This window comes from Canis lupus, chromosome 4 (genome assembly GCF_003254725.2).
Source record: "Canis lupus dingo isolate Sandy chromosome 4, ASM325472v2, whole genome shotgun sequence".
Taxonomy (NCBI): Eukaryota; Metazoa; Chordata; class Mammalia; order Carnivora; family Canidae; genus Canis; species Canis lupus.
Window position 1 is genome coordinate 52,850,172 of NC_064246.1, and position 12,388 is coordinate 52,862,559.

Sequence of the window (12,388 nt, forward strand, 5' to 3'; positions counted from 1 at the left end):
GAAATAACAATAGGCCCTCATAACCAGCATGTCTACCAGGTGTGGCTTAGAGAATTATTAACCACCCTTAGATAAATAAATCATGGCTGTTGCTTACCCAGAAGCCTGCTTCTCAGACTTGCTTATGTCAGAAGCAGCTCAGTTGCAAATCAACACCTGCCATGCATCTACCCTTTGACTTTCAATTTAGGGCTCATCTTTGAAACCAGTTTGTTTTCTCTGCCCACACCATCGTAATCCTTTGGTATGTCTCTCCCAGCCAGCAGTCTGCAGGCTTCTGTTTAATGTCAACTGCCCTAGAGAATGACTTCTTCAGAGCTACTCACAGTGAATCACATGTATGCCAAATAAATACTGCCCATATTTTGTCTAATCATTGCAAACATATCCTCCAAATCTGATTAAATCTATCTAATTGATTTTACAGGTCACAGTGATAACAGAAACTACCTCTATTTATAATGGATATTTGTCCCTATACTTGGACTGTACACTGCACTTTTCTGCCAAGGAGATCAAAACATTTTGTGAATGTTGTTTCATTTAATAGCACATTTTTGGAGTTAGGTTCTAATCAGTATTATACCTTCTCCTCCCAGATCCAGTGTGATAGTTGAGTGCAGCAAAGATGGCTTCAATAATTCTGCACAGCCCTTATATTGCACACCCTTTTGCAGCAACTCCTACCAAGAGGTGGAGTCTCTGTCCCCACTTCTTGAATCTGGTTTGGCTTCATTACTTGCTTGAACCAACAGAAGATGACATATGTGACAGTGGGCAACTCAACAGGCCTTGCAGCTTCTTCTCCTGGAGTTGCTGCCATGATAATTAATGACAGGCCTGCCAAATAGCCTGCCAAGCTAGCTAGTTAGGGGATTAGACAAAAGTATGTATACTGAGTCCCTAGCACATCCTAGGTATCATCCTACAGTAGATATGAGTGTCTTACCTCATTTTCTATAGTAATCAGTTTCTATCCAGGTAAAGCTTGGATTGAATTGGTAATTTTTACACCTTTCTTTTTAAGAATAGGAGAATAGTTTTTCTCTCTCCCTTGCTCAGAAATGTACTAAGGACCTGGTGTGATGATGGCCAGTTGGTATGTCAGATATGATTACCATCTGAAGGACAGCAGCAGGGCTTCTTCAAAAACCCTTTGCCCCTTACTGAGAGAAAGGGTTCACTTTGTAATATGTTCTCAAGCAATGAGCACAAAGAGCACTTTGAGTTCTGAATACTAAGTATAGTTCAAAAATCCAACTCATTGGAACCAGAAAGGAAAATCACAGGCTTGACAACAAAGTCACTCTTCGGGTTCTCAGAATCACTTGAAAAGACCAATTTTACTGTTTGCCTGCCAAACCTGAGTTTTTTTGTCCTATGGCTGCTAACCATGTAGGTCTCCAGGGGTCACAAAGGCCTCAAAAGCAGAAAGTCTGGGCTGCTGGAGCAGGAAAAACCAGTCAAACTGGTGGAGGGCAGTGCAGCAGGTGGCAACTTGCTCCCTCCTTGGAGTCCTTTGAGGTTTACAAGGAGAAAGGGGTGTGGTGCATGGATGGGGCCAGTGGAGAGGGTGGTCTGACCGTTTCTTGCCAAGACTGTGAGTGTGAGGGTGGCAGCAGAGCTGATAACATTCTCAAAACTGGAAAGCTGTTAAGAGAATAAGATACAGTGCCTGCTAAAGCACCCTGACCATCATCAGGAAATACAATAAACCAGGGCCAGCAGTCTTCAAAAGTGCCCACATGATGCTCTGATGCATACTCTCCCCAGTACATAGGGTACTCAAGGACACTGGGGACTGAGAATGGAGGAGGGAAGTGAGAAGATCAATAACCCCCACAAGGAGGCATTTTTGTTGGGGCGGTAGGGTGGGGGAAGGCTACCCTTAGGACAGTTTTCTTTGGCATGTGAGTTGATGCTTGCCAATACTCGCAATGAATTGAAGTCTGCGTGAAAGTTATTTTAATGAGTAGAAACTGTGACTCAATACTCCATTTTTCAGCAATGTCATATGTTTTCATTTTTCTAAACCACACAAAATCCACCTTTCCGCCCTATGCAATGAGGTCAGTGAGAAGACTGGTTATCTGTCATCTTTGTAGCTTCCTCTCTCTGCCTTGGTCTGTATCAGAATATGGGGGGAAATGGAGACAAGAGCTCTGGTTCAGTCCCTGTCTGTCACTCTTATCAACACTAGGCCTTCTAATGTGTGCACATGGTTGAGAGCTGCTCCCCACATTTGTTGGTGCTAGCTGCTTTGCCTGTTTCTTCATTCTTCCTCTCCTTATGTCCTCAGGCCATAGGGGTGGCACAGCATCCCCACAACCACCTACTGGCCAATGGCCTGCACTTTTTGAAGGGCTTTGTATAAGAGGAAGCCTAGAATTCAGACGCCCTACACAGAAGTTCACAATCCCTATCCCTCTCAATTTCCAGGACAGAACTTGAGCATAGCCGTCTCAGCTGGAAAATGAAGAAGGTTGTCATTGTACCTGTGGATCAGGAAACCCAAAATCAAGGCTGCCTGCCCTTCCTCAGATGTAAATGGAAAATCTGCCCACTCATTCTTTGCCTCTGAGTTCACCACAATGAATAAAACAAGGCATAAGCTAAATAATTATGAACAACACCTTACCTGATGTCAAACCAGGGTTATTTCTCTGTCCTCCCAATTTAGGTAAATAATAGTAAACCTTTATTGATAAGCAGAGAAATGCAAAGGTGCCTGAACAACTTGTTTGTGTTTCCTTTGTCCAAGCTGGTATGGTCTCTAAGACAATAAATCCCCCATGAGTCATCACCAAGTGTTTACTTTTCAATATAATTACAATATAATGTACAACTACACAGTTAATTATGATGAATTCTTCCAATAATAATTGTCATCATCATTATTGTCAGATATTAACATTATTGGGAGCTTATTTTGTGATAAATGCCATACCAAGAGCTATACATGAAATACCTCATTTTACCCTTGGAACAAACCATAGAAGTAGGCATTATTATCTACATTTCTCACCTGTGAAAATTAAAGCTCAGGAAGATTACATTGCTCATGATCACTAGCTAATACATATAAGAACTGGGGTCAAGGACACATAGGTTAAACTTGAGAGCCCAACTTTGAACCTTTATGGTATGTAGCATTCCTACCACATACAGGATATGTCCAGGAGTGATTCATGAAGCTCTTGCCCATTTTCCAAACATGTATAGCCACACATCACATTTCAGGTCCATTAAAGAACACACAACCTCCTGAACACCTCCTGCTGTTTTACACATTGGAGCCTTAGTTTATATGGGTCCCTCTGCTAGGATTACTCGCTTCCTACCCCTTTTGATCATTCATCTTACAAAAATCAGCTGAGACATAAGGTCCCTAGAAGACCTTCCCTGGTACTTTCCCCAGGTTGAGTTTGTATCCTCATTTTGTTGTTCACTAGCACCATAGGCATTCTTCTGTCACTTCCCACACTGTACTATAGTATTATATATCCTGTTTATCTGTCCTACTAGACTCTATGTCCCTTAAAAAATAGTATACATATATACATATATACATACATGCTGCATACATATCCTGTTATATATAACATGTATTTCTTATTACATATATATCCCATTGTATATAAAATGTTTACATATATTTTATATGTTCATATTTTATACATATTTTTAATCTCCAACAGATTGTATCTGTTTTATTGAGTTCTGATATAATCAGAACTTGCTGAGTTTGCTGAGTTGCACTACCAACAATGTTCAGTCAGTTTCCAATGCTTATCTAAAAGCATTACCCACAGCTTTAGAACAATAGGTAAAAAATAATCACATTTTAGTTCAACCAATATTTATCACAAAGTCACTTACTAAAAGAGCACAAAGGTACCCTGGAGAAAATTTAGTTCCAAATGGTGTATAGATGGAAGACTCTGAAATGAGGAGCAAGGAACTAAGTTCAAGTCACTCAACCACTTTCCAGCTCAGGCAAACTTGTGACCTCTCTACATTTTGGTTGGCTTATCTGTGGAATAGTATTAATCATGTTTTATCAGGCACAAACAGCTGGTGTAAGGACCAACTGAACTAGTATTTATGGATATACTTTGCTTACTAAAAAAATCATATAATCAAATGTTTTTGTTTCATTTTTGCCTTTCACAGAACCTGGGGCATAGTAAATGTTCAAGAATTGACATTAAAATGAATTAATAATTAAATTCTTCATTTCCTGGTTGAGATATCAGAAATTAGATTAAGTAACTTGCCTGAGATCTCCCTAGACTGTAAGCTCACTGATAGCAAGAGTTGTTTGTTTATTTGTTTTATCCCCAGCACCTATCACCGGTGCCTGTCCCATGATAGGTGCTCCATGAATGTTTATGGGAGGAAGAAAGGGAAAAGAGGAAAGGAGTAATTCATCCACCTAGGGGTGGCTGAAAGCCTCAGAGTGCTGATTTTCTACTCATAGGGTAGGTCAATGGTTTTCGAAGCGTGGTCCTGAGAATCAGCAGCATCAGCATCACTTGGAAACTTCTGAGAAATGCAAATTCTCAGGCTCCATCTCAGACTTGCTGAACCGGAAACTCAGGGGGTGGGGCCCAGAAATCTGGGTTTGAACAAGAGTTCCAGGTGGTTCTGATGCATGCCAAAGTTTGACAACCATAGCTGGAGGAGAAACTCTTCATTATCTGCCTATATTTGAAAATAAATGGACAGAAAAAGGTGAATTTATTTATAGCTTTTAAATAATTTATTCTAGAAACCTAATGCACATTACTTTCATTGTCATTTCCTACTAACTTGACACACTTATGATACAAGGGGGAAACATTTCTGGAAAGATTACATCAATAATGCAGTACATTTTTGGTTAAAAATAACATTTACTGAATTGTTTTCTAAGTATAGAAGACTACGTAATCATTGCTAATAATAAGGTTAAAACTGAAAATTGTAGTGACAGTTCTATAGAGCTTACTATGTGGCAGGCACTATTCCAAGCACTCTTCCTATATTAACTAGCTTATTACTCAAAACAATCCCATGGGACAGGTACAGTTTCTATCATCCCCATTTTATAGAGAGGAAATTGAGACATAATGTAGAGGTTACACAACTTCCCAAAGGTCACATGGCCTGGTAGATCCAGGATTTGTATTCATGCAGACCAACTCCAGCATCCATGGGATTAACCACTATGCAATACTATAAATCACCCATAACTGAGGGATTATCACTAATTATTAATAGTTATGATGAATTTAATATTTTCCTTCAGCTTTGTAAATATATATGTGTGTATGTGTGTATATATATACATATATATGCATCTGTACATACATGTATATACACCATATTGGCAAATATATTTATTTATTTATTTATTTATTTATTTTTTTTTTTTTAAATTTTTATTTATTTATGATAGTCACAGAGAGAGAGAGAGAGAGAGAGGCAGAGACACAGGCAGAGGGAGAAGCAGGCTCCATGCACCGGGAGCCCGACGTGGGATTTCGATCCCGGGTCTACAGGATTGCGCCCTGGGCCAAAGGCAGGCGCTAAACTGCTGCGCCACCCAGGGATCCCGGCAAATATATTTATAATTGACTTATTTACATGTAAATAATTTTAACATATTTTTGCATTTTTAACATATTTTTATATATGTATTACAATTTAAAAAATAGAGTCAGGTCACATGCTGCTATAAACTAATTTCTTTATTTAATAATATATTGTAAACACATTCTAATATTATTACAATTCTAAAACAATTGTAATGCTGTAATTAATTCTCTTCTACTTTAGGGGCACCTGGGTGGCTCAGTAGGTTAAATGTCTGCCTTTGGCTCAGGTCATGATCCTGGGGTCCTGTGATCAAGCCCTGCATCAGGCTTCCTGCTCAGTGGGGAGTCTGCTTCTCCCTCTCCCGTTCCCCCTGCTTGTGTGCTCTCAATCTCTCTCTGTGTCAAATAGATAAATAAAATGTTTTTTTTTAAGTTTAAAAAATTATCTTCTACCTTATTTAATCAATTCTCTAGTGGTAGACAATAAAATTGAATACAATGTTTTGTATGATACATAACACAGAAATGAACATCTCTGAACTTAAAGTGTAATGACTATGCACTTCATTTTTGAATCTCTGCATAACTCTCCAATGTGGGCTCACACAAATAATGAAAAATAACTCTCTTCAAATAGTACATACAGCCCATAAACGTTCTTCCCTTAAAACTTTATAACAGCAAAATTTAATTTACCCCACAGCCCAGCAGCTAGATTATGTGATAATTATACAGGTCATTTAAAAATACTCTGAATGACAATTTCATTATCTTTATGTTAAGGAAACCATAGGTACTGTATTATTAGAGATTCAGAGATGCAGTGACAGAACTGAATAGCAGTCAAAGGTCAAAATATTTGTGAAGGAAAATAAAAACTCTCCTTGTATATAGATTCATCGCCTGGATGAGACAGTATCTAGAACATAGCAAATGTTTTGTAGCTAAATGAATATTAAGACCTGGTGAATAGGTGAAAATATGATGGAAACTAGAGATGGGGAGAACATAGGCCGTCTTTCCTGACATTTCTAAAAAAGCTGTTCATTCCATTGTGGCAGACAACTTGAATATGATTCACACACCAACACTACAGACAGGTATAAAAAAAGCAAAGCACTTCATTTACATACAACCACATTCTTGGTACAGACTTCCAGGGCCTCAGCATGTTTGGGTCTGGCCTAAGGTCTCCTAAAGCCAATATTCCAAGGAACTTGAGGAAAACCAAAGTACTTAAGCCAAATTGGAGAGGCCCAGGATGTCTGCTGCAAGCTAAAAATAATAGGGTCTTTGTGTTCACACTAATTACAGTAGGAAGAAGAGGCATGATTCTACTAAGACTTAACATGATTCTCCAGACTTAACTAGAGGGTCAGTGCTGGGGAAATGTTTTGGGAGGAGACAGGTTGATAGAGCCAAAAGTTTCAGGAAACCACCTCTTTTTCTGTCTACTCTATGCAGGGGTGGGGGGAAGGTAGGAGTCTGAGTAATGAAACACCCAGCAATTCCCAAAGTCAAATGACACTGCAGTACAGGTCTGAGGCTATGTTAAGAATAGATGTTATACATGAAATTGTAGGGAAGAAAAAAAGTCATTATTAAAAGAGATATATACTGCCAGAGCGAGCAGATCATTTTAGTGTCAGAACCTAAGGAGACTTTTTTCCTATAATTATCTCATTCACTTTCTTGTCAAAGCAAGAGTTTGTATTGCAGAGACATAGGTTCTTCCAGTATAACTGATACACTCGTGGATCATATAACGTACTTCCTTTCTTCCTTCCTTCTTTTCTTCTTTCCTTCCTTTCATCATTTAACTTTAAAGGCTTACTGTTGATGTAAATGTTTGAGAATCCTTAAATGCTGAAGTTGGAAGGACTTTTGCGTCCAACAAATATCATTTTAATATTTCTCAGATGAGAAAATTAAGTCCGAAAGGGATGAAGTGACCTTTCCAGAACAACAGAGCAAATCCGTATCAGAGCCAGGACGAGAACCACAGTTCCAATTCCCACTCCTACACCACATGGCCACTGCCCCATGTCTGTGGTCTTAGCCTAATGATATTACTTCCTTCAGACTATCAGCCAACAAATATTATTTAATCCAAATGCTGGTTAATTCCTTCGCATTCATTTATGTGACACCTATTTGAGTACTTTCTACATGTCACTGTCCTAAAGGCAGGAGAGAAATTAGCAAGATAGGTCAACCATTCACAGAGGAGGGAGAGAAACAGACAAGAAGCAAGTAAACATATAAAGAAGATAATTTCAGGTCGTAATAAATGTTATGAAGATGATACAATAATTAATGTGGCAGAGTGTCTGGGACTGAAAGAGGCTACATGAGAAAGAGTATCAGGAAAGGCTTCTCTGAGCAAGTGACGTTTGTGGTAAAACCTGAAATACAAGTAGGAGTTAGTCAACTAAAGATCTAGATGAACAGCATTTCAAGCAGAGAAGAAAATAAGTGCAAAATCCCTGAGGCAGGGGTTCTAGTTCCAGGTAAGATGGAGTAAGTACATTCCATCCTCTCTCTCTCTCCCTCCCACTAGATGTGGCTAGAAAGTATGGTGTTTTAATTTAAACAGTAGAAGGCAAATTGAAGAAGACCTGAATGTGAGGTACCACCAAGTCAGCTGTGAGTTTCCTTTTCGTTTTTTCTTGTGTCCCAGGCTGGTTTCAAGACATTTTGATATCTGAAGCTGGGCACTGGGTGTAGAAAAAGAGATATCCAGAAGAAGCCCTCTAGCTCTGGCCTCAGGAGAGGGAAAGGTAACTCCTAAGGCTAAAGGAGAATGGAAAAATTGTTTGGAGCTGTTCACTTCTCTGTCCTCTCATGCACCAACCCCAAGGTCATCCCATAATGGCAAAAGCAGAAACAACAGTGACAGTAAAAAGCAGCCAAGCCTATAGATGCATAACATTCCGAGGAAAGGAACCTTCCTCTATGATCAGAGGGGTTGTGATCCCAAGGAGGTGGGGAGAACACCTATTGCTTCTTTTCTCTCTGTCCTCCCACCATATGGCCCCTGACATAGGTGCAGCTGCCGTAAGTCCACTGCTGTGTTGTACCTGAGGGCCTGAAGATCAAACCAGAAAGCACCAGGGACCTCGAAAGTACTGGAGATCATGGAAAAGGAGACAGAAAGAACTCTCCTTTCATAAAAAAGGAAAAGCAAATGATTCAAACATGCAAAAAGATGTTCAATCTTGTTAATAGTGAGAGAAACATGAATTCAAACAATGCTGAGATATCATTTCTCACCTATCATTTGCCACCTATTTGGAAAAAAAAAATCCAAAAGATTGACAACACATTCTGTATTGAAACTTTGAGGAAACTGATCCTTCCATTCCTTAATAATGAGAAGGCAAAATGGTACAACCTGTAGAGAGGAGAACTAGCAATATCTCAAAAATTTTCATTTTCTTTTTGACCCAGAAATCCCACTTTCAAGTATCTATCCCAAAATAACACTTATGAAATATGAAGAGTTGTATCCATACTTTGCAAGTATAAACTGGCATTATTTGTTATGGCAGAAAACTGGAAACAACCCAAATGCTTAACAGTAGGTAGCTGGCTGCATAAATAATAGTACATACCTGCAGTAGAGTTCTCTAAGTTGTGAAAATGTTATGACGTGATCTCTAAGATGTAACAATGAGTAAGAAAGCAAAGCAAAACAAAGTCATTTTAATAAACTTCTGTTTAAATACATACATACTTACATATAGATTATATAGAATGCTTATATACATTTAAAACAGATTGTTACCTATTGGGAGAGGAGAAAACAGGGTAAGGGTAAAGGGGATAAGGTGAGAAACTAGACTTTTTTTTTTTTTAATATTTTATTTAGGGGATCCCTGGGTGGCTCAGTGGTTTAGCTCCTGCCTTCGGCCCAGGGCGTGATCCTAGAGGCCCAGGATCGAGTCCCACAGTCGGGCTCCCTGCATGGAGCCTGCTTCTCCCTCTGCCTGTGTCTCTGCCTCTCTCTCTCTCTCTCTCTCTCTCTCTCTCTGTGTCTCTCATGAATAAATAAATAAAATCTTTAAAAAATAATAAAAAATAAAAATAAAATATTTTATTTAAATTCAATTTGCCAACATATAACATCCAGTGCTCATCCCATCAAATGCCCTCCTTAGTGCCCATCACCCAATTACCCCATCTATCCCCCCACCTGCCTCCCCTTCTGCAACTCTTTGTTTGTTTCCCAGAGTTAGGAATCTCTCATGATTTGTCTTCCTCTCTAATTTCTCCCTGCTCAGTTTTCCTCCTTTCCCTTATAGTCCCTTTCACTATTTTTTATATTCCACACATGAGTAAAACCATATGATAATTGCTTTTCTTTGATTGACTTATTTCACTCATCAGAACACCCTCCAGTTTCATCCATGTCAAAGCAAATGGTGGGAACTCATCCTTTCTGATGACTGAGTAATTCCATTGTGTGTGTGTATATATATGTGTGTGTGTATATATATACACAATTTATCCATTCATATGTCAAAGGATATTGTGGCTCTTTCCACAATGTCCTTTGTGGACATTGTGGAATTGTGGACATTGTGCTATGAACATTGGGTTGTAGGTGTTCCGGTGTTTCACTACATCAGTATCTTTGGGATATATACCCAGTAGTGCAATTGCTGGGTCATAGGGTTGCTCTGTTTTTAAGTTCTTGAGGGACCTCCCCACTGTTTTCCAGAGTGGCTGTACCGGCTTGCGTTCCCACCAACAGTGTGCGAGGGTTCCCCTTTCTCCACATCCTCAGCAATATTTGTTGTTTCCTGTCTTGTTAATTTTAGCCATTCTCATTGGTGTAAAGTGGTATCTCACTGTAGTTTTGATTTGTATTTCCCTGAGGCAAGTGATGTGGAGCATTTTTTCATGTGCTTATTGGCCACGTGTAGGTCTTCTTTGGAGAAATGTTTGTTCATGTCTTCTGCCCATTTCATGACTGGATTGTTTGTTTCTTGGGTGCTGAGTTTGATAAGTTTTTTTATCAATCTTGGATACTAGTCCTTTATCTGATAGGTCATTTGCAAATATCTTCTTCCATTCTGTAGGTTGTCTTTTAGTTTTGTTGACTGTTTCCTTTGTTGTGCAGAAGCTTCTTATCTTGATGAACTCCCAATAGTTCATTTCTGCTTTTGTTTCCTTGCCTTCATAGATGTGTCTTGCAAGAAGTTCTTGTGGCCAAGTTCAAAAAGGTTGTTGCCTGTGTTCTCCTCTAGTATTTTGATAGATTCGTGCTTCACATTTAGATCTTTGAACCATTTTGAGTTTATCTTTGGTATGGTATAAAAGAATGGTCCAGTTTCATTCTTCTGCATGTGGCTATTTTCCCAACACCATTTGTTGAAGAAACTGTTTTTGAGAAACTAGACTTCTGAAGATAATTTGTTTTGTAGCTTTGACTTCCAGCCACATAGATATTCAAATGATTAACTAGCAAAAATAAAATTACTCCCAAAGAAATAGAAATAAAATAAAACAAAAGCTAACAGTATATTGGAAGAAATTATTTCATATGACTTTATTCTTTAAAAGGATTTTATTTATTTGAGAGAGAGAGAAAGACAGCAAGAGAAAGCAAGATTGGGGCTGGTGGTAGGGAGAGAACCACATTCCTACTGAGCAAAGAGCCCAATGTTCTACAAGGGACTCGATCCCAGGACCCTGAGACCATGACCTGAGCCAAAGGCAGATGCTTAACCAACTGAGCTACCCAGGTGCCCCTCATATGACTTTAAAACATAACAATTTGACTGTATATTCCTAGTAGGGAAAAAGAACTGCAAAAAATATCTTAAACTATTTTTAGTACTCATATTGTTAGCAATACTATTGCTATTATTATTCTGAAACTATTATACTCATGGGAGAATAAAGCAAATACATAACTGTTAATGTTGCTAGGAACCAGGATTTTCAAAATAGGAGAAAATAAAATCAAATACATAAACCAAAAAGTCAAGTAATACCCTATAATAGAATATTTTGAATTAGTTTGATCTCATAATGTCTTTTTTCTTTAAAATAAACAAAAAGCATCTCTAAGCTCTTTCCACTGAAAAGTTCTAGAAACCATAAACCCAATAGTAATAAGCACTTCTCAACTTCAGAGTGTGGCCTCTAAATATCATTTCCTTGGAGAAATGGGTGACTCTAGGAGGGGCAAGAAATATAAAGGACTGCCTGGATATCTTGTCATAATAAAAAGCAAGGAAGCAACACACACACAAAAAAGTCTAGTATGAAGTCAAAGAAGGGACTCATAGTGAAAAAGAGCCCCCTGGCCAAAGTTGAGATAATCTGAACATCATAAAGAATAGTAACTATAGTAATTGATTAAAAGTGTGTGTGGGGGGGAGGGTATGGGTAAACTAGGTGATGGGGATTAAGGAATGCACTTGTGATGAGCATCAGGTGATGTACGGAAGTGCTGAATCACTATATTACACACCTGAAACTAATATTACACTGTATGCTAACTAACTAGAATTTAAATAAAAACTAAAAAAAAAAAAAAAAAAAAAAAGGTTCAGCTCATGAAGCTGAACCCTGCCTTACCTGAGATGGTATACAACCAGGCACTACTCAAGCTACTGAAATGTCAGCTTCTCTCTCCTCCCAGATTTTTACTCTGAATATTAGCAAAAGAGGTGAGGTGGAGAATAATGATTGTCCCTTTTAGAATCACCGTCTTGATACTGCTCCTTTAAGCTGCTTGTTCCCTGGCCACTCCTCTCTCCACAAAGGTGGTGGGAGGAGGTCTGGGGAAAGGGCCC

At 38.7% G+C, this 12,388-nt stretch overlaps 1 long non-coding RNA gene across 9 annotated transcripts in view; it reads right to left on the reverse strand.

Moving 5' to 3' along the window:
• The window catches only part of LOC112651266 (uncharacterized), a 51,243-nt gene that overhangs the window by 21,950 nt on the left and 16,905 nt on the right, over positions 1-12,388 (reverse strand). For 2 of the 9 annotated variants that reach the window (XR_007410284.1, XR_007410277.1), the window contains one exon: positions 9,194-9,238. The exons of 6 other annotated variants lie outside the window; for them this stretch is intronic. This is a non-coding gene — a long non-coding RNA (uncharacterized LOC112651266). Of the gene's footprint in view, positions 1-5,791; positions 5,976-9,193; positions 9,239-12,388 lie in introns of those variants that run through there. One more of the 9 variants, XR_007410278.1, reaches the window with a different exon arrangement.